Source organism: Tenrec ecaudatus, chromosome 13, assembly GCF_050624435.1.
Source record: "Tenrec ecaudatus isolate mTenEca1 chromosome 13, mTenEca1.hap1, whole genome shotgun sequence".
Classification (NCBI taxonomy): Eukaryota; Metazoa; Chordata; class Mammalia; order Afrosoricida; family Tenrecidae; genus Tenrec; species Tenrec ecaudatus.
In genome coordinates this window covers 55,810,143-55,833,595 of record NC_134542.1, presented here as the reverse complement: position 1 = coordinate 55,833,595, position 23,453 = coordinate 55,810,143, and the positions used below count along the sequence as shown (strand labels likewise).

Sequence of the window (23,453 nt, the reverse complement as noted above, 5' to 3'; positions counted from 1 at the left end):
ATTGGGGCTCATAAGGTTCTTATCACAGTCTGTACATACATCAATTGAGCAAAGCACCCTTATACATTCGTTGCACTCGTCATTCTCATAATTCACCTTCCACTTGGGTTCCTGGAATCAGCTCGGTTTCCCTTTTTACCCCCATTCCCCTCCCTCCCCGATCCCACACCTGGTCCCTTGATAGTTTATAAATAATTATTATATCTTATCTTACACTCCCCGGCGTCTCCCCTCACCCGCCTCCCCCTTGACAATCTCCCAGAGAGGAGGTTACACATAGATCTCCGAGATCGGTTCTCCCTTTCTACACCCCCTTCCCTCCTGGTGTCGCCACTCCCACCGCTGGTGTTGAGGGGTTTGTCTGTCCTAGATTCCCTGTGCCTCCAGATCCCCACTGCACCGCACCGCTGTACATCCTCTGGTATAACCAGGTCTGCAAGGCAAGGTAGAATTGGGGTCATGATGATTGGGAGGGGAGGAAGCGTTCAGGAACTAGAGGAAGGTTTTGAGTTTCATTGTTGCTACACTGAACCCTGAGTGGCCCATCTCCTCCTCACTACCCCTCTGGAAGGGGTGTCCAGCTGTCTACAGATGGGCATTGGGTCCCCATCATGCACTCCCCCTCTTTCACGGTGATGTGATTCTCACCACCACCCCACCTTTGTTGTTGGAGACCTGGTCTCCTCTGTCCTTCATGGTCACCTATGTTGGTGTGCTGCTTCCGTGTGGGCTCGGTTCCTTCTGGGCTAGATGGCCGCTTGTTTGCTTTCAAGCCTTTAAGTCCCCAGACGCTATAGCTCTCAGTAGCCAGGCACCATCAGCCTTCTTCACCATACTTGCTTATGCACACTTTCGTCTTCAGCGATTATGTGAGGAAGGTGATCACACAATGATTGTTTTTGTTCCTTGGTGTCTGCTACATGGTCCATTCAACACCTTGTATTCGCTTAGGCCATGTGCTTCTTCTCTGTGGGCTTTGTTGCTTCTGAGCTAGATGGCCGCTTATTTGCCTTCAAGCTTTTAAGACCCCAGATGCTATATCTTTTTGATAGCTGGGCACCATCAGCTTTCTTCACCACATTTGCTTACACACACGTCTGTCTTCAGTGATCATGTCGGGAAGATGGGTATCCTGCAATGACTGTTTAGCAGGGCGAGGTGCTATTGTATTGGGGGATTATGCATGAGGAGGCCCAATGTCCATCTGCTACCCTACTACTGAACCTATAAATATATGCATATAAATCTATTGCCCCCATAATCATAAATATATTTACATATGTACATGTCTGTATTTAGGCTTCTCTGTATGCACTTTGCCTCCTACTCCTTTCCTCTATTTCCTTTCGCTTTCCTCCCGACCCATTACCATGTTTAGCCTTCATTCTGGTTTCAGTAATTCCTCTCAGTTACCTTGCTCTTGGTCACTACCAATCCTCCCCTCCCCTCCCTCCTCTGGTTTTGAACCATTCGCTGTTCCCTTGTCCCTGTGTTGGGCGACACCTCCTCCCTTCCCCTACCTCCCACGCTCTCATGTCCCTCCAGGACCATTGGTCCTGTTGTTTTCTTCTCTCATTATTTGCCCAGCCTATCTTGTCTAGGTGGACCTGCTGACATAGCAATATGTGCATACAAATGCACATGACTTTGACTAAAAATATGGAATGCTTCACGAATTTGTGTGTCATCCTTGCGCAGGGGCCATGCTAATCTTCTCTGTATCCTTCCAATTTTAGTATATGTGCTGCCGAAGCGAGCACAGTGTTCATTATTTTAATGCTAAAATAATACATGATATAGTTGTGTTTATATTTAATATATCTTAGATTATATAAATTATACCAGCAAATTTTCTGCAAAATCTACATTGAACTACAGCATTAACTACAACATCATTAGTGACAGAGGCAAGTCATTTTTGGCTTTTCTCTAATTACTACTTCATTCTCAAAAACAGTTAGTCCTGTAGGTTCACAAATAGTAACTGCTAAAATGTCTTATGTAGGTAAATCATGAGACATTTGGACAAATCAGTGATTACAAAACACCAGCAGGAACCAAAACAACAGAATATGCTACATAAGAGTGGAGTTTTAGCCTGGTAGGTATATTGTCACCTATGGAAACATCTCAAAAAGTTTATGGAGAATTGCATTATCTTTTAATTCTTTTTTTTTCATGAGCTTTCTGAAACCCCCTCACATATGCTCCACAAGACTTCTTTAAAGTGTTGAAAAACGAGGATGTTTCTTTGTGGACTAAGGTGCACTTGACCCGAGCCACCTTATTTACAATCACCTCCTATGCATTTGAAAGTTGGACAAAGAATAAGGAAGACTGAAGAAGAATTGATGCATTTCAATTACAGTGCTGGTGAACAGTATTGAAAGTACCATGAACTGTAAAAAGAACAAGCAAGTTTGCCTTTGAAGAAGTACAGCCAGAATGCTTCTTACAGGCAAGTGTAGTGAGACTTCATGTCACATATTCTGAACATCTCAGAGGAGACGAAGCTCAGGAGCAGGACATCACACTTGGGAAAGTAGAGGCACCGCAAAAGAGAGGAAGGCCTCAACAAGATGCATTGACACCGTGGCTGCAACCATGGGCTCAGACATCAGAACAATTGTGAGGATGGTGTGCACAGGCTCCCTATGGATTAGAACCAAATCAAGGGCACCTAACAACAACAACAACAACAACATGCATGCTGAACTTACCAGGAAAAAAAAGTTTTGTTGTCAGAATTAAGTACAGGGATATGTCTAAATTTCTGCTGAAACGTTGCCAAAAAGGTTTTATGATAAGTTTGGTGACAGTGTCACCCAGTGCAGTCCATGACCCCATACCTCCTAATTAGTCGGGCCACCCCTAGCAGAGAGAGTGGAAAGAAGGGGTTCCCCTGCAAAGAGCGAAGAAACTGAGTAAAGACAGACAAGCAGGGAGTGAAGCCCTTTTTTCTTTGGGCAAGGAAAGAGGCCTCTGAAGTTGGCAGAGAGCAGGGCGCAGAGGAGAGGCGGGAGAGGAGGCTGCGGAGATCAAACAGGTGCATAGAAGTCCTGGAAGACTTTGGGAAGAGGGTACGGGAGGGATTGAAGGGTTTACGTAGGAGAGTAAAAAAGTCACATTTGCTTCTGACTTAGAGCATCTATTATCTTGTTTATTTATCCCAAACCACAACTCCACCTGGGGACTGTGACACTAACCGCGCCTGCATGTTGCATTTTTTATCGCTTGTCTCAACAGTGCACTGCTCTGTCCAACTACACAGCATAATGGAACTTCGTGAAGGATTTTCATAGCGTTCTTCCTTCCGTCTCCCTTTCTGTTCCATGAGCGGTCATGATAGCTAGTGTTAGGCAAGTCAGACCCTGCAGACCCACTGTCCTGTTTGGCAAGGGAAAAACTAGGCCGCCTGCCTCCATAAAGATGCACAGCCTGAAAGCCTGGGGACCAGTCCACTGTCCTAGAGCGTCACCATGAAGCGGACCAGGGAAGAGCAATGGTAGTGGGTTCTCTTCGGTTTATTCTTTCATGCATATGCTCATGTCCATTACCAATCAAGTGGAAAAGAAAAATCTTAGGATAATTTAAATGGCATGTGCATAATGACAGACCTTGACAATACAGATATATGTGTGGGCTGGCAGAGAGTCGGCGATCTGTGTCTGCATTGTTAAAATCATTCAGTTCGAGGAGTGTTGTATGTTTCATTGGTGCTATACTTCACCCTGGCTGGCTCGACCCTTCCCTTGACCCTTTTGTGAGGGGATGTCCAATTGCCTATGGATGGGCTTTGGGTCTCCACTCCGGCCTCCCTCGTTCGCGTCAATATGATTGTTTGCTGTAGGTCTTCTGATGTCTGATACCTATTCCTGTCGACAACTCATGATCACACAGGCTGGTGTGATTCTTCCATGTGGGCTTTGTTGCTTCCTTGCTAAGATGACCGCTTGTTTAACTTCAAGCCTTTAAGATCCCAGATGCTATAGCTTTTAATAGTCAGCACCATCAGCTTTCTTCACTACATCTACTTCTGCACCCATTTTGTTTTCAGCAGCCATGTTGGGAAGGTGAGCATCACAGAATGCCAGGTTATTAGAAAAAAGTGTTCTTTCATTGAGGGAGTACTTGAGCTGAGGCCCAATGTCCATCTGCTACCTTAATACTTAACATATAAATATATCCCCCTACCATCATGACCCCAGTTCTACCTTACAAATCCAGCTAGACCAAAGCATGTACATTGATACAGATAAGCACTCTTGACACACGGAATCCAAGACAGATAAATCCCTAGGACCAATAATGGGAATAACAATACCAGGAGGGTAGGGGGAAGGTGGGGGGAGAAAGGGGGAACCAATCACAATGATCAACATATAGCCCCCCACACACACACCCAGGGTAATGAACATAGAAACATGGGGAGACAGTGATCACTGTAAGATATGAAATAATAATTTATAATTTTTCAAGGGTTCATGAGGATGAGAGGGTGGGGGGGGACGATAAAAATGAGGAGCTGACACCAAGGGCTCAAGTAGAAAGAAAATGTTTTGAAAAGGATGACAGCAACAAATGTACAAATGTGCTTGACACAGTGGATGAATGGATCGTTATACAAGCTGTAAGAACCCCCAACAAAATGATTTTTAAAAAATCACTCATCTATGTTAAATTATTTTCTAACCTGAAATTTTCATAGGAGCCCTGGTAGCGACATGGATTGGGCATTAAGCCGCTAAGCTCCCGTTCGATGGGAGAAAGATGAGACTTTCTACTCCTGTAAAGTGTTACAGTTCTCAGAAACCTGCAGGAGCATTCTACTCTGTCCTATAGGATCACTGAGGCAGAGTTGACTCAGTGGAAGGGAGTGAATTATTATTAGTTATTGTCAATCTGTTACTATACATACTTTGTAAGTTAAACTTTACCCCAGGCATGTATATATAAAGGAACCTTGGTAATGTAGTAGGTTATGTGTTGCTGCTAACCACAAAACCAGTAGTTTGAAACTACCAGCTGGTCTCCTGTTAAGAGTTATAGTCTCAGAAACCCTCCAGGGCAGTTCTTGTCTGTCCTATAGAGTCACTGGTAGCAAGAACTGGCTGGGTGGCCGTGTTTGGCTTGTCGGTAGGCCTCCATTTATCAGATCTGAAGACATTGACAGTACGTACTATGACATAGTGAGTCATTCACATGTCTGTCAACTATGTACGGTGTTTGAGTAATTAGAATTGTCTTCTTTAAAGCAACTAAGACAATACTTTGATGTAGAATTTCCTCTCATCCCATGTGGCTTTCACTGGAATTTCTTCTTTGTTAGAGTTTTCTAGAAAGGTTGTCATCTCTTGGGTCTATTGATTAGAACAGTGATATCAACTAGCTGGAGGAGAACCAGTGCCTTTAAACATGTGGGGTTTTTTGTCAAATCTACAGTTGTGGAACTCTTTCTATGCTCAAGAAGAAAAAAAAGAGATCATTATTTATTTATTTATTTATTATTATTTGCTACCCAAAGGAAAATATCATCTAATAGCTTCAAGTCAACCTTGATATGGGAAACAGTAAGATGTTTTTTGCAAGGCTGGTGTAGAAAAGCTTTCCATAGGAGTTAGCGTTGGACCCAGAGTTGCAGGGAACTTCTGAATCGGGTGTTGAGGTGACAGAGGAATGGGAAGACATTTTCCCAGGTCCTCAACAATTGATAACTTATGGCCAAGTACTTTTGAGTTCTTTTGAAATGGAGTTTATGAGGGACTTGATACCATAGTCATTTACTAATATTTCTACCATTGTAGGTGATCAGGTGCAAGTGTACAATCTAAATTTTCAAGCTGGGTGACATAATAGTGGTATAAGATGGATTAAAGAAAGGTGAAATTTTAAAAACCATATCTATAAAAAGAAAATTATCAGGAAGACATACAGAACTCAGCAGTAGAATGGAAGTAGGAAACTGTTTCGCCTTTGCTCTAGGATTCCTTGGCCCATCACTTTACATGATTGATGTCTCACATATTACATGCCAGGACCGTAAAAGGAGTTCAGTGAAATAAAATAAAAAGGTAGATAAAAATTGAGTTTTTAATTTCATTTACCAATGTTTTTCACATGTTACAAAATTATTTCTATGAACTCAAAGCAGTGTTCTAAAATGTTATATGGTGGAGGTTCTGAAAGTTCATTGAAAAATTCCATTATCAATTAACTCCATTTTTCCATAAACTTTTTCAAATCCCCTCATACAATAATGTTCATAAAGAGTTATTTCTAAAGACCCATTTTCCTGTCACAGGCCATCACTTCCATGTGTAGGGTACAGTTGAATAATTATTATTTAACTTTCCCCCTGGTCTCTATTTCAGTTTAACCTCAAAAATTATATATCGGTAATTCAAAGTAAAATCGTCTATTGAAATAAATGAATGCATTTGTAAAAATGGCCATATTTAAAAAACCACTTTTCAAACAGCTATCTAAAGGCCTTAACTACATCCATTTTAGCAAAACTAAGAAAACTGCAAAAATTGTTTGATAGCATGCTTTCAATGGTCAATACTTAAAAAATAGAACCCCAAGATGAGCAATTTTTAAAAGGTAAAATGCTGTTTGATTCAATATTGCATTTCAAACAGGCAAGAAAATTTCTGCAATGAAGCAGGGAGTCCCTCATATCCGTGCTTTGAATGCAGACTATACTAAAGACCATAATTAAACAATTTGGTTGTCATTAGTCATGCAGATATTAGATTTAGAGCTTCTTATTTTGACAATTCTAAACCTAGCACACTGGCGCTGTCTTAAGTCAAAGTACAAGTTAAAGTGATCGTGCCAAAATGCAAACGACTACTTTGCGCTACAATAGATGTCAGTCCAGTTAGTTCAATAATAATGATCGCTTCTGGAAAGAGAAATCTGGTCCATTCAGTTTTTACACCTAAAATGGTTGTCCTCTAGATTTACATGAATACAACTCAGAAGTCATTTAGGAAGTGCCCACATTTAATGTTCTCTAGCCCTACATCCAAGCTCAGCATCCACTCAGGAAGATCTACTGTGAATGTGTCTGCACCCTCTCCTGAAACAGCAAGTAGGTCTTTGAGAACAATTGACAGAGTGAAAGTCAGATAACTTAGTGCTAAAGTGTTGAACAACACTTTCAAATTTCTTATATTTTGACCTGCACACCTTCAAGCAATGATTAAAAAATAGAACAAATACAAATAAAATAGGATTATCATCCTATAAAAGGAAAAAGAAGAAAAACTTCTCAAATGTCGTTAGATGCAATCCGGTAGGTTCCGGCTCGTCACCCTCTGCACAGCTGAGGGAAACACTGAACATCTGAAATAGGTTGGAGGGATCCTTCTGGTCTAGATATTTACACACTGATTATGTTCATTCTCAAATCATCAGATGGCTGGTAATGCTTAATTTGCATCTCTGCTATTAAATTCTGGGGGCTATTACTTGTTTTTAAAGATAAATTGTTTTTCTGGAAAACGATCTTACTCCAAAGCTGTAATTTCTACTTCTTCAGTCAAACTTGAATCCAGATTTCTCCTTATAATTTGTTCAAATAATTTTAAAGATGGGTCCCTTTCAAAAAGCTATTCTGTTAGATATTTGCAGTATTTGTAAGCTCTTATAGTAATTCGTTGGTACACTATAATGTCCTAGAGCTCTTCAAATACTAGGAAAATGTACAGGGAATATTGCCTAAATGATAGCAACATCATTAAGTCCATTCAAATGGACAAAGAGAAAAATGATGGAATTTTCATCTCTACATAAAGTTTGGTGATATTTTTCATTTAAAAATATCATAGATATCAAAACGTGACATTAACTCAGATACTGCATCTTCTAAAACTATATGTAAGCAGAACATTGTGACAGGGATTCAAGAAAATCACCCTTTTCTATGGTATAAAATGACTTCAGGTATGGTTACAGAAAAGTAATTCTGTTTTATTTGAAAACTGTAAATATACAAATGATTTCAGTGGCCTTTAACTATTCATATTTCACATTTCTATCTAAATATTTATTTGCTTTTTACATCATGGTACATGTGAAATGAAGCAAAGTAAGTATCGCACACTAGAATATTACATTAGTAGCACGCGCACACACACACACACACACACACACACACACAAATAGCAAGGGGCACAGCATCGCAACCAAAGGTAACAGGTTCAGGCAGTCCCCAGGTTATTAATAAGACCCATCTCCCTGTCTTGAAGTCAACTTTGTAGCTAACTTGGAAAAAGTACACAGACATCTATCTTTTTCAGCCTCCTCGGTGAAAGGAAAAAACATGAGCCCTTTTCGGTTATTTAAAAGCTGCAAGCACAGAAGTGAAGGTGATTGCAGCGCGACACTTACTGCAAGGAGGAGCTGGTTTACATCTTCCAAAGTGAGGGCAAATTGGCATCATATTACAGGACAAGTATGCGTTTTCGGTGAGGTGGCTATTCATAAGCCCAGGTCCCAATGTACTTACACCTCATGCTTGACATGAGAACAACTAACTCTTGACCTACCTTACTAAGCACCATTTTATACCATCTCAAAGTGAGCCAGCTAATGGAAAGCTGAACTTTCCAATAAGTATCCTATACTAATAAAAATTTTTAACACATATACATATTTTTCATATAGCAATATTATTACAGTCAAAGAAAAGCAGATGAGTTATAATTTATTATTGCATGCACCCTGTCCTGTGTTTCAAAAATTAATCACAGAAATCACACCAGTAATTACTTACGTCAAGGAAATTTTATTTCTGCAAGTACCCTACCATGCTAGCCAGCCACTTTCCTACTTACTTTTCTGCCTGTCTAAGCCACACATCTTGATAACACATAGAGAATATATCAAAGAAGTCATAGAGTATAACAGTCTTATAATGAGGTGACTTCTCGAAGAGTTACTGTACAGAAAATGTATCTGCAAATCCCTCAAGCAAGTTGTTAGCTGAGATTGGCATAGTATATTCTTTTAGGAGAAAAACATTCCAAAGGAAACACTAGTGCACAAAAGCAGGTAACATGCACAATTTGTCATGTTAATAGTCAAATCTTTGAGAGAAGGGGTGAGGGGAATAAAGACACAGAATTGAAATCAAGACACAGAACTGAAGAGCAAAGCGCTTACTCACATTCCTTTCAGCCGCTGCCACATTTTTTCAGTCTGCTCTCCTATAAGGTACTTAAAAGCAGTGTTTTCCAAATCTTCCGTTTCTGTAGCAGTAGACCCCATGGTGATGCTCCTGGGGCAACAGAGTGCGCGTCAGCTGCAGCAGCGAGAACAAGTATTCTTCAATCCACTACGAGCCCACACAGATATACAGTAGCATCTCTCAGCGATCAAAACATTGCAGACTTACAAAGCTGAGGGAACCCTCTGCAAGATTACTAGTCCCTTTGACAGACAGTCCCTGCTCCCCACACCACCCCCCTCAAGAGACAGCAGTGTAAACAGTTTCTCTGACCTCACAGGAACAATCAGCACAAGTGAGCCTGCCACTGGACTACTGACCCACTGAGCCCTCAAGCTCTCCCCCAAAGCAGCTCGTTTGTTACTGCTCAGTGCACAGAAGCACACCCGAGTCCAACAGTGTGTGAGATGCCTGATGAACCAGAGAAACGTGAATGACTAGCACTCCAGAAGAGGATGAATCCCTCTCAAGCCACGGAAGGATGTGATGAGAAAACAGATGGGAGGAAGCCGTATCAGCAGCACCACCCTGAGAAAAAAAAGTGCCTGTTAAAAGCCAAGGGTTTTGTCTCTTAACTGATCCCGAATCCACCCTAGGAAATATACCATGCTCTAACAGTAAATGGGAGCAAAATGAATGACAACAAAGAGAAAGCAACATACAAAGCCATAGAGAAGACAGACGACAGAGCTCCACAGGTTGCTACTGAAAGAACGTGTACATCAACTACCGCTGCCATCATGCTTTTCCACCTTCTCCTAGCAACTCCACGCAGGAGGCACCTGCCAAGCTAACCAGAGAAAGCGGCAGCTGCACAGAGCCTGCCTCATGCATCCTTGGGGGACTGAAACATAAGGTGAAAGTGGTGTGCCTGCATGTGTGCATGTGAAAGGAATGGAGCGGGTGTGTGTGTGTGTGTGTGTGTGTGTGTGTGTGTGTGTGTGTGTGTGTGTGTGTGAGAGAGAGAGAGAGAGAGAGAGAGAGAGAGAGAGAGAATGATATAATGATATGAGGGAAATTGATGCTGTGCTGCCTGTGCATTTTCAGAAGAAAAACAAGAGAATGTGGACATAAAAGGAATGCGAACGGAACCATTTAGCAAGCTTCCAACACATGGCAAATTTTCTCAGAGGAAAAAAGCATAAGACTGAGTATGAGCACTAGCTATTACAGGCTGCTAAGAGGGGAAAAAATCTACTTGCAAGCTGGGTCTCCATACTCTTCGGAAAGCCAGATCTAGTTGTATTTCTCCTTACAGGAAAACTTGCCTGTTAAGGGAGGTAAATAGATAGCTAATATTGAGAGCTTATTCGAACCTAATTTTGGATATTACCTATTAAGATACAAGATTACAGTAGTGCAAATTAAAGGCAAAGTAATTCTAAATAAGACATAAATATCAGAGCAGAACTTTATGCCATAGAAAACCCCAAACAATGTTGTTGTTAGTGCCATCGAGGCAGGTCTGCCTCATGGAGCCCCTGGAAGACAGAGTAGAGTAGATCTGCTCCTGACGGTTTTCTCGATTGACAGTTCATGAGACCTAAACCATGGAATTCCCCGGTTTTTTATGTGCCTGTGGAGGCTGAACCATGAATAAGGAACCCAGAGAAAAAAATGCGCATTTGTAAAATTTGTGGGTTGGAGAAGACTCTCGAATAGACTGTGAGCTGCCAGGAGAACAAGTAAATCTCTCGTGAAAGAAGCATCGCTAGAATGCTCTTGAAAAGGATGGATTTTGGATGCACTGTCAAGAGGTACTAGTCCCTGGAGAAGGACGCCATGCTTGGGGAAGTAGAGGTACGGCATAAAAAGGGAGACCCTCAATAAGATGGATTAACATGGTGATTAACAATAGTGAGCTGTCGCGAAACTGGGCACTGATTGATTCTGTTGTACATGGGGTCACTGTGAATCAAACTGATTCTGAACAATCTTTACAGAATCAGATTGACAGGTGTTTTCTCCCATAGATCCACTTGTCAGCTCGAACTGCCAAACTATCATGTAGTGGCCAAATACTCACTGTTGCACGACCAGGGCTCCTTAAAAAAAAATAGACAATAAGCAACAAGTTTTGGAGGGGCTGTGATGCAAGAGAAACTCTCGTCCATGGCTGGTGAACCTGTAGGTATGTACAGGCACTATGGAAACCAATTTAGTGATTTCTAAAACAGATGGAAATTGAGCTACCATACAACCCAGCAATCCCCCTACTGGGCATTTGCCCAGAAGAGGCAAGAAACAAACCATGGTCAGACATTTGTGCTCAAATGTTCATCACGGCACAGTTCACAATTGCAAGGAGTTGGAAACAACCCAAATTTCCATCAACAGATGAATGTATTAAAAAACTGTGGTACATGCATACAATGGAGTACTACACATCGCTAAAGAGCAGTGATAAACGCACACAGCATATCGCCGCATGGGAATAACTGGAAGAAATCATGCTAAGCGAAGTAAGCCAAGCACAAAAGGATAAGTACAAAATGATTCTGCTGAGGCAAGCTTAAAAACAATGTAAAGGGGGTATAGTGAAAAAGCTACTGCATACAAACATTCCTGGGGTAAGGACCAGGTAGTACAGCAGGGGCCAGACCAAATCCAGGGGTACATATGGTAGCCACCTAGAAAGGAGGGGGGTTGGGAGGGAAAAAAAAGAGAGAGAGATGGGTAGCAAGGGCACAGGCCACTAACTCACCCAAGGGGAGGGCATTGTTTATATCTCCACAGGGAAAGAGGGACCAGGCTTCAACCCAGTGCTCCAAGATGTGAATGCAACACACTGTCATGAAGCAGGGAACCAACAGAGAGGTCTGAGGGACTAGTCCCAATCCCAACTACATGGACAGCTGCCCCTCCCCCTGGAATAATTTATTTCAGAGGACAGCACTGAGCTGCCGCTCAGGGAGAGGGACATGTCTGATCAGAGCCCAAGGGATCAAATGAAGGGGAGGAAGAGAAAGTGGAGCACATCCTGGCCCACCAAGCCTTGAGGACGATATCTCTGCTCAGAGCAGCCAATACACAGAGAGGACCATATGGCCCCCCGCTATGAGACACGACATCTCTCACTGACTCATAGCCCTACAGAGGACAACACTGGAGACACAGGGTTGGAATTGCGCCCGATCTGACTCCACCACACCAAGGCAAAACACTACGGGCATGCAACAGAACAACAAGGGAAGCAGAACAAGGAAGTCCCGAGGGAATACCAAAATTAGATTTGGGGGCCAGAGCGTGGCACTCCATCACACTCCACCAGAAAACACTACTAAAGGTCAATAAATAGACCTTGAAATATTTATAGGCTTTTCCTTTTTTTTGCCATTGGTTTGCCATTGTTTTGTTTTCTTTTGTTGCTTTGTTTTGCTCTGTCTTTCTTTTCTGTGAATATTATTATCTCTGCAGATCTATCTACATAGATAGGCTAGATAAACAATCTGAAGGAGAACACAATGGGCCCAATGGTTCTGGGGGGACATGGGAGAGAGGCAGATGTGGGAAAGGAAGTGGTATTAACCAACCCAGGGACAAGGGAGCAACAAGTGAGCCAAAATCAGTGGCATGGAGGATTTAAGAGGCCTGGTAGGGCTTGATCAAGGGCAATGTAACCGAGAGGAATTACTGAAACCCAAATGAAGGCTGAGCATGATAGTGGGACAAGAGGAAAGTAAAGGAAATAGAGGAAAGAACTAGAATGCAAAAGACATTTATAGAGGTCTATATACAGGCATGTACATATGTAAATATACATATGATGATGGGGAAATAGACCTATGTGAACATATTTATAGGACTAGTATTAAGGTAGCAGATGGACATTGGGCCTCCACTCAAGTACTCCCTGAATGCAAGAACACTCTGTTCTATTAAACATGCATTCCATGATGTTCGCCTTCCCGACACGATCGCTGAAGACAAATGTGTACATACACAAAGGTGAAGAAAGCTGATGGTGCCTGACTATCAAAAGATATTGAGTCTAGTGGTCGTAAAGGCTTGAAAGTAAATAAGCGACTATCTAGCAGGGAAGCGGCAAAGACCACATGGAAGAAGTACACCAGCCTGTGTGATCACAAGGTGTTGAAAGATCAGGTATCAGGCATCAAAGAACAAAAATTCATATCATTGTGAATGAGGGGGAGTACAGATTGGGGACCCAAAGCCCATCTGTAGATAACTGGACATCCCCTTACAGAAGGGTCGTCAGAAGGAGATGAGCCAGTCAGGGTGCAGTGTAGCAAAGATGAAATATACAACTTTCCTCTAGTTCTTAATTGCTTCCTCCCCACCCCACTATCATGATCCCAATTCTACTTTACAAATCCAGCTAGACCAGAGGATGTACATAGGTACAGATAGGAACTGGAAACGAAGGGAATCCAGGACAGATGATCCCCTCAGAACCAGTGGTGAGAGTGGTGATACCGGGAGGGTGGAGGGAAGGTGGGGTAGAAAGGGGGAACCAATTACAAGGATCTACATATATTCTCCTCCCTGGGGGACAGACAACAGAAAAGTGGATAAAGTGAGATGTCAAACAGTGTAAGATATGACAAAATAATAACAATTTATAAATTATAAAGGGTTCATGGGGGGGGGGAGCAGGGAGGCAGTGGATAAATGAGGGGCTAATACCAAGGGCTCAAGTAGAAAGCAACTACTTTGAAAATGATGAGGGCAACAAATGAACAAATATGCTTGACACACAATGAATGTATGTATGTTTGCAATAAGAGCTGTACAAGTCCCCAATAAAATGATTTTTAAAATAGACAATAAATGAGACCGAAAGCTGGTACTTTGGTAAAGTCACTGAGATTAGGAATTTATTTAATCAGAAAAATAAAGAAGTGAATATCAATTATAAAAATCTGGAATACCGAGAAATAAATATTACTACTCTACAAAAACTAAAACAATAAGGGAATTTTATAAAGAATTTCATATCAATAATTTAATGATTCAGATAAAATGGGCATACTTCTCGAAACATATAAATGCCAAAACTCACTCAAAGATAAATAGATAAACCTACGTATCTCTGTTTGAGGTTAGATAAAAAATATTGCTATCAAGTCACAGAAACCTTTATTTTAAGAAAGCATCAAAAGATACAGCTATTGTTTCTTGACGTATCTTCCATCTAGGTGTGTGCACTTCTGCAGGTGGCACTTTCATTCCTCTCACACTCCTCAAAAAAGTTCCGTCCTCGTCTATTTATATGATGTGAAAATGGCATTTTAGCATCCTCAAATGATACAAACCATGTTCTTTTAAAGTGTCTGTGAATTTGAGAAACAAGACGTTTGAAGGACAAGATAAAGCCATAGGGTGCATGGAGAAATTTTTCCAGTGAAATTATCATAGTAAATCCCTTGTTTTCCTTGAAGAATGAGCAGATGCTTGGTCAGGATGGGGGGTGGGGGAGGGATTCCTCAGTGGAACTTTCCTGACCTTTTTACTCTCCAGTGCTATTTTCATTTTCTTAAAGCATCTTTCTAATGGCCACCGTCACCATCCCCAAGATAGCTCTGTAACCTTTGAAAAAAATCTATCAAGATTACTACTTTGACGTTTTAAAACACAATTACCCTACCCTTGAGAGATGGCCTCCCCGCCTTGAATTTAACTGGAACAGCAAATCCCCCTGAAAGCCATTGCATTGACTGGACCTTGCCTCTGGGTCATATTGGTAAATCGAAGAGGCATACTCTGCAAGACATTGTACAAACTTACCTTAAGTAGCTTCAATCTTGCTTTAAAAACTGATTAAAAGATCAGTTATTTGAGTTAGGTGATTTTTACATAAAACCTGGGGCATGCGTAAAGCCAAAAGCTACTGAAACCAAGATGTTGATTAAAATACAAAATGTTGACCCACGCTTTACCCCAGCTTCTGTAACTAAGGCACCAGTGGTAATGCTTCCATCTTCATGCATCAGTTTTTGGACCTCAGCCACAGGTGGCTCACTCTGGGAGGTTGTCGGTCTTCCCTCTTTTTGCTCACCTTCCAGGTCCTCTTTACCTCCTTAATGTGCTTGAACCATGTAAAAACCGTTGTTTTATATGGGGCAAGGTTCCCATGCACATATTGCAAGGCTTCAATAGGAAGCTATCCAGGTGATTTTTGTGAAAATTGTTCTATTAGTACTGACCTGAAAACCACTTTTTCCCATGCACAAAAGTAGCCCTTTCCTTTAAGGTACTCTAATGAAATGAAGACAACTGTATTTACTGAGGGAATTTGTTTGCAGCCATCCACTGATCCCAGAGATATGTTTAAAGCATGCTTTGTTTGGAATAAATTTGTGCATATATGAACTGGCACCCTAATAGTGATACTTTTTTACTTACAATTGTACCTAAAAAAAATAAAACAAAATTTTAGTTTAAATTGTATTCTTCCAGACACTAACATTTTTAAAGTCCTAGTCCAGATTGATTCACTGGCAAAATTCTAGAAAACGTTTCAAGAATATCAACACTGTACAAACACTTAGAGAAAATTTATAATGCATTCAATGATGCATTACTCTGCTGAAGGGCAAGGAAAAAACCCCACAGATCCAAATTCCTCATAAACATAAATACAAAACTTCTAAATAAAATTCTGGTGCACTGAATCCAACTATATACATATATAATACTATACCCTGACCAAATAAGGCTTATCCCATGTAAGTGAATGTAACATTCAAAAACCATACACAGGATTCTACTATATTAACAAAAGAAAAAAGAAAGTTTCCTATACATATAATTCAGGAAAGATTCAAAGGACTACTGTGAATTTTCTAGAGCCCCTTTTCTGCCTAATTCCTTTTCTTCTAAATGTTGGCTCAATATTTTCAGTAAGATTAGCATAGCTGTGCTCTGAACTGTCTCCTCTACTCAGAGAACATTTTAGGGATTCCCGCCCTACAGCATGCTGTTGGATATGCCTTCATGAAACATCTTACTTCCATATAGATATTACCACACACGTTTTTCTTTGAGAAGAAGGGCTTTTATTTCATTTTTGTATATTTTATTCAATTTTTTATTGCTAACCATAGGAGTAAAGTCTGGATAAAATTATAAGGCAGAAAGATCAGACCTTCTACTCCTGTCAAGAGTTAACAGTCTCAGGTATCTACAGGGCAGTTCTATCCTGCCCTCTAGGGTCTCTATGAGTCTGAATCGACTCAGTGGTAGTCAGTGTGGTAGTTACATAATGTTATGCCCACTTGAAGATAAAGGCAAGTGTAGGGGTGGTATCCAACCCATCGATCAGGCCACACAGCCTGAGGGTACCTTCATGTAGGCATGGCCTTCTCATAAGGAGTACCAGGAACCTCCCACCCTGTGTCTCTGACTTCAGTTTCCTGCTTCCTAACCCTGAGAGCTAGCTGATGGAGCCCTGTCATGTTTCCACCAACCTTGAATCCATGCAACTTTGCAATCACTGGTCTGTGATATGCCAGCATTCTGTATCATTGCATGTGATTGCATGAGTCTGAAGAGGGATTTAATATCGGGCTTATGGACTGGAGTTGTACTGGACTAGGATGTTTCTTGACATAAAGTTATTTCTTACACATATGAGTGCCAGTGGATTTGTTTCTCTAGTCAACCCAGTCTAACACATTTTGGTACCAGGAGTGGGGCACCAAACATATTGGAGAAACAAATCATGAAGATGGAGAAAGAAGGCTTGTCTGACCTCTGCCCATGGCAAATTTTCTTCTTTGTCTAACCAAGGGTCCACTATGGCCATGTGGTTTGCTCGGTTATTTTCTGGAAAGGGCATGGGAAGTGAAGGTTTTGATTCTTAGATGTTGTCTTTGGTTATTCCTAACTGAAATGGCGCATATGAAGGTAATGGACGTTAATGGCAGCTCAGGTTGAAAATGGCTCCGGAACTTTTCTGAGGCCATGCTGTTTCGTAAAAATGGCCGACTAAACACCCCATCCTGGCTAATACACCCAGAAGCCTAAAACCATATTGCATATGAGTAGGACAGTTTAGATAAGAAATTATTTAATTTGACTATTTTAGTAATTGTATTTAAGATCTGACTGTACTAGGATTATATTGATTTCTTACCTATTCTTATTGATATAATGTATGATAGAAATACTTATTGGGAAGTATAAATACATAGTTTGTGAGCCCACTGCCTTCAGACATTAAATTGGTTCTCTTAAATGAGTATAGGAAATGCCTACAAAAAATTCTCACTGGATTTGTATCTCTAATCAAGCCAGTCTCACACAGTGAATTTGGAGTTGGGGTTTTGTTTGTTTTTTTAGAAATCCTCAAAGTTGTTAGCACCTTCTGGTCCCACACCCAGTGTCCAAGTACTTTCAATTCTATCTCTTCATTTCATTCCCACTACCACACCTAGTTTGAGTTACCCTTCTCCACTTGCTGTTCCAAACGCAAACAACACCATCGAGTCTATTCTGACTCATAATTATAAGAGCAGAAAGTCTCTTCTTTCTCTCACAGAAAGGCTGGTAGGTTCAAACAGCTGACCTTGTGGATAGCAGCCTAACACATAACCCACTAGACCAACTGCTGTTCAAGCCCTCGTGAAAAGTGCTTCACAACCGCTCTTCTGATCACATGGTGGCCCTGGCCACAAACCTTCTCAGGTTCTCTGTTGCTCCCCAACTACTGTTAGAACTCACGCATTTAAGTTTCTCTCTGGGATTCTTATTTATATATTTGAAATATTAGTAGATGTGTATATATTCCAATTTATAAATTGACATGTACTCTATATCACAGGTTTACTAACCTAATACAATATTAAGGGAGTCCTGGAGGCATTGTGGGTTATGTATGGGGCTGCTAGCCATCAGGTCAGCAGTTCAAAATCACCGGCTGCTCTTCTTGAGGTAAAGGAGGCTTTCTACTCCCATAAGCAGTTATAGCCTTGGAACCCAGAGGAGCAGCACTACCCTATCCTGTAGGATCACTACGAGTCAGACTCAACTCATGGCACAGCTTTTGTTTATTTATTTATTTGTGGGAATATGATATCAGAATAATCATTTAACACAATTTCTCAATATAAAACTGCATACAATTATTATAGAACGCTGAAAATAATACCAAATGGTAAAAAGAAAAGTGAGTCACCGATAAGTATGGCTATAATAAAACCAGTAAAAATTTCACTATGACACTAACAGTTTACAAACTTCCTTTTTCCATTTAAAAGTCTGTAATGAATTGTTTCCTATTCCCTCAAAACTTTTCTTCAAAATTGTTCATGTAATATATGCAGAGGATACCATAGTTGTGTTGTATTAAAATGATTTAGCCAAACTCTAATTTTTCTTTATAATATTCTTCTAGGATAAAGAGTAAGCTAACGAGGGTTGTTTTGTTTTGTTTTGTCTTATATCAATGCTCTTCTGTGTCTCCAAATTACCTCTAAAGAACAAACTTGCAGTAGCATCCTCTAACTCACAATGGGTAGTGTATATATCTTTCAAATGACTTATCAATTGAACAGGAAAAATTATATCCTGCAAATGTCTTAATTTAATGTTTCATTATTAATGAAATTTTATGCACTGAGTTGTCCTTTGAATTCTTAATGGTGCTTTTTTCAATTATCTGCTTCCATTTTTAAAAGCAATTTTCTCTTAGGGATTCACAAGTTTTATGATTCAGTTGTGGGTACTGAGGTGTACCTGTATGATCTTTATGAATCAGTTGTGGGTACTGAAGTGTACCTGTACTACCTTTATGATTCAGTTGTCAGTATTGAGGTGTACCTGTATGATCTTTATGATTCAGTTGTCTGTGCTGAGGTGTACCTGTACTATCTTTATGATTCAGTTGTCTGTACTGAAGTGTACCTGTACTATCTTTATGATTCAGTTGTCTGTGCTGAGGTGTACCTGTACTATATGATTCGGTTGTCTGTACTGAAGTGTACTTATACTATCTTTATGATTCAGTTGTCAGTACTGAGGTGTACCTGTACAATATTTATGATTCAATTGTCAGTACTGAGGTGTGCCTGCACGATCTTTGATCTCTCGTGTATAAGCCAAATATTTTTTATGTTTGTCATGTATATTTTACTTTCGATTATATTTTGCTGGCATTTATGTCTAATTTTTTAAATGATCACATCTGCCCATGCTGTAGGTTTGCACAATTGATTTTTTTATTAAAATATCACCTTATTGGGGGCTATTACATTCTTATAACAATACATACATCAGTTGTATCAAGCATATTTGTACATATGTTGCCATCATTCTTTTCTAGAGATTACCTTTCTATTGAGCCCTTGGTATCAACTCCTCTGTTTTTGCCCTCCCTCTACCTTGTGATTCTTTGATAAATTATAAATTATTATTTTAATATCTTACACTGATCGCTGTCTCCCTTCCCCTACAGTTTCTGTTGTTTGTCCCCTTGAAAGGGGCGAGGGGTTAAATGTCAATCATTGCAATCAGTTCCCTCTTCCTCCCCTTCTCTCCTCCCCTGCCCCCTAACTTTCTGGTATCACTATTCTCATTCCTGTTCCTGGATTCCATGTGCTGTGACCCCCTTATCTCTTAACTGTACCTGTGTACATGCTCTGATCTAGTCCAAAGTGAGAGACAGCACTGGGTCATGGTAGTAGGGGGTGAGGAAGCCTCCAGTAACCAGAGGAATATTGTGTGTTTCATCAGTGGTTTACTGCACCCTGGTTGATTCCTTCCTTCCCTGTGACCCCTTGGGTAGGTGGATGTCCCATTGTCTACAGATGGCCTTTGGGTCTCTGCTCTGAGCCCCCCTCATTCTCAACAATATGGGTTTGTTTGTTTGTTTGTTTGTTTGTTATGGGTCTTCTGATGCCTGTTACCCAGTCCCAACAACATGGTAACACAGGCTAGCGTGCTTCCTTCATGTGCGCTTGTTTCTTCTCTGCTAGATTGCTGCTTGTTTAAATTCAAGCCTTTAAGACCCCAGGTGCTGTATCTTTTAATAGATGGGCACCATCAGCTTTCCTCACCACATTTGCTAATACACTCATTTTGTCTTCAGCGATTGTGCCAGGAGGGTGAGCATCACAGAATGTCAGCTTCTTAGAACAAAGTGTTCTTGTATTGAGGGAGGGCTTGAGCAGATGTCCAAAGTCCATCCACTACCTCAGTGTATTGACATATAAATATATGTACATAGGCCAATACTTGTATTTTTATGAATTAATGTATTTACATATGTACACACCTATGCTTATACCTCTATCCAAAGCTTTGCTTCCTAGATCATTCCCATTTCCTTTCACCTTCCTCCTGCCCCACCAGCACACTCTACTACCACCGCTTAGTAATTCCTCTCAGCTAGATTGCTGTTGCTCCAACACCTCCAGGATCTCTGCGTCCTCCTTGTTGTTGATTTTAATTCCCTAGTTGCTCCCCTGTCTATTGTGTTGTTTGTTCACAGGTCCCTTGATTTTTGCCACAGATATTTACCCCAGGTCAATATCCAATACTCAGTAGCCTATATTTGAATCTTATTGATACCCAAGTTCATATTAATGTGATAATTTTACATAATTTATCTATCTTTGTATGTAAGTATGTATAATATTTATACTCATTGCCATCCATCTATCCTGAGTCATAGTAACCCTATAAAACAAAGTGGAATGGCCCTATGTGATTCTGAGATTGTAATGTTTACAAGGAAGGCCTCATCTTTTCCTACAGGAGCAGCTGGAGGTTTTGAACTGTTGACTTCACAGTTACAAAGCAACACTGACTCACTACACCACCAGAGCTTCTCTGAAGTGTACAGAGTTTTGGGGGAAAGTATATTTTCCAAATACTTCACTCATGGTCCTTAACCATTTATGGAATTTTTCTTCTGTCCTAGTTAATATGAATTATAACCTTTATCAAATCATATAATATGTTAGTATATTTTCCTGGATTACCTATGCTATTTTATATCTCCATTTAATTTTTTTAGTTAATTAGGTGTTTTTCTGAGATAATCCTGTCAACTATGAAAATGATCTCTTGCCTTCTCATTTGCAACATGTTTTTAAATGCCTGTACATTATCTGATAGCATGTAATTAACTACTCAACCACCTTCTTTGTTTTGAATATTTAGGTTCCTTTCAATTTAAGAGAAAATTACCCTTTTGTCCTGATTCTCCTGTCTTTAAACCTGTTATTAAGATGACAAAATTAAGACACAACCCCTGTGTTTGTCACCAACTGCTTTACTTAGTATTGTGAGAAATGAATTTTAATGGAATATTCTTTGACTTCTTAAGTGAAGAACCAATGAGAAATTTCTTTCTGGATGTCTACATTCAATATTTTTTAAAGGCAAAAAATTAAACCCATTAAAAATGGCAAACTGAACAAAAGTCAGAATTCATGGATAAAAGTAATTGTATCACACAGCTCATCTCCAATGATATTACACATTATCTGGTTGCCATTAAGGAAATTCCATCTCACAGGGACCCTACGAAAGACTGCTATTTCTTGGCTGAGCTTTGGTAGAAACTTGAAAACCTGATGTGACTCTTGGCCATTTTTCACTTCTGGTTCTTGACCCTGGATTTGGCTCACTTCTACCGACCTTTGGGTTTGGAACTGAGCAGCACCCACCATCAAGAGACCTTTGCTCAAAGTTTTGTGAGTTCCTATGGGATGTTGCAGTGACTCATGGAGCCCACAACCTAAGGGAATATCCTCATAGGAGGAGGGGGAAATGGAGGGAATAGCATCTTAGAAAAGTTGAACATTTGAGATATCTTTAATCTCTAACTCCTTGAGACCACTCTGATATTAATTCTTCTAAAAGAAAGCATTACCACAATAGTAATGGAAAGACTCAAGATACTGGAGTAGAGATGAATTTCAGGGAGTAGACTTTACATAGACAAACAGGGAAGCCATCTCAGTACTTCTGTCGGGGATGTACCAGAGGAACAGTGATTATATAGATGGACAAAGTCATATTATGCAGAGCCATGGAAGCCCGTGGAAAATGTGGTTATTTTATTCTAGATTAAATGGGAATATCTTGGAGGATTTTGCACAAGATATTTTTCCTGTCTTAGGGTCTTTAAGAAGATAATTTCCTCTATTTGTACCTAACTTGTTAAGAAATGACCAAAGCATCCACATTTTCTCTAAAATAGCCCATTGCCAAAATCAGCAATAGAGGTCACCCCACAATTTATTCATGATGCATTCCTGAGAGATCTGAATCACACTCAAATTCTATAGAATACACCTCATGACCAGTTAGAAGCAGGACAGGTTCCAGAGTCATCATAAATACATGGGATTTCAAAGTTTGTTCTTTTTCTCCCTAAGTTTCCTAGTCAAACAATGAATTTGTCCATTACATTTGTTTTGAGCAGTCAATCAATTGAAAGGCAAGTTCCCTTGGGAGTATGAACTGCATCCAGTATATAAATGTATGTTCTGGAAATGCTCATCCTGTGTTGTGTGTGTGTGTATGTAGATTTTAGTTGGGGTTTATACTTCAGATTATCCACTTTGCATTAAGCAACTTAAACAACTTATCAAACCTTACAATATCTTACTCCTTATCTCTAATTTATATACCATATATCTTTGGTTTTTGTCCCTTCCAGAACCAAAACTAAGACTCAGTTTTGGGATGTAAGATCGTGAATAGAAGTTCACTCAGCTATGTTCAAAAAATTATTTCTATTCACCCAGTTATGTCCCTCATTTTCTTGTTACTGCCTAAAATTCTCCCCAAGAGCAAGCTTTTTGGTGTATCATGACGTTAAAGCATTAAAAAGCAAAATAAGGTTGAAGTAACGTTTGACCTAAAGTTCCACAGAGGTGAATCTTACAGATGTCAGGTCATTTCTTGAAAGAGGCAAGAAGTTAGAAGTGAGCATTTGGCCATCAGTGCATGAGGGTGGTTCATTAGAAAGGGATTGACAAAAGATGAGATTGTTTCCTCAGTGGTTTATCTCTCCCACTTCAAAACCTTGCTAAATTGTAGTTGTGAGCTAAATTGCTAAGACAAAATATGAAAGTAACTCAAAACACATGACTCCGGGATTCCTGTCCATGGACACATGGGCTTATTACAAACAAAATGTACCTCACCACGTCTGCGCAATGAGTGCATGGGTACAGGCAAGGCACTTGTCTTTGTCCCATTGGGGTATCCTCTGAAAATATTGGGGGGACATGGAAAATAT

General features: G+C 40.3%; 1 non-coding gene across 1 annotated transcript; it reads right to left on the bottom strand.

Moving 5' to 3' along the window:
- Window positions 1-1,653: 1,653 nt before the first annotated feature.
- Window positions 1,654-1,760, bottom strand: LOC142425069 (U6 spliceosomal RNA). The gene has a single exon (XR_012779445.1). It is a non-coding gene; the product is annotated as a U6 spliceosomal RNA (small nuclear RNA).
- Between the last annotated feature and the right edge of the window lie 21,693 nt (window positions 1,761-23,453).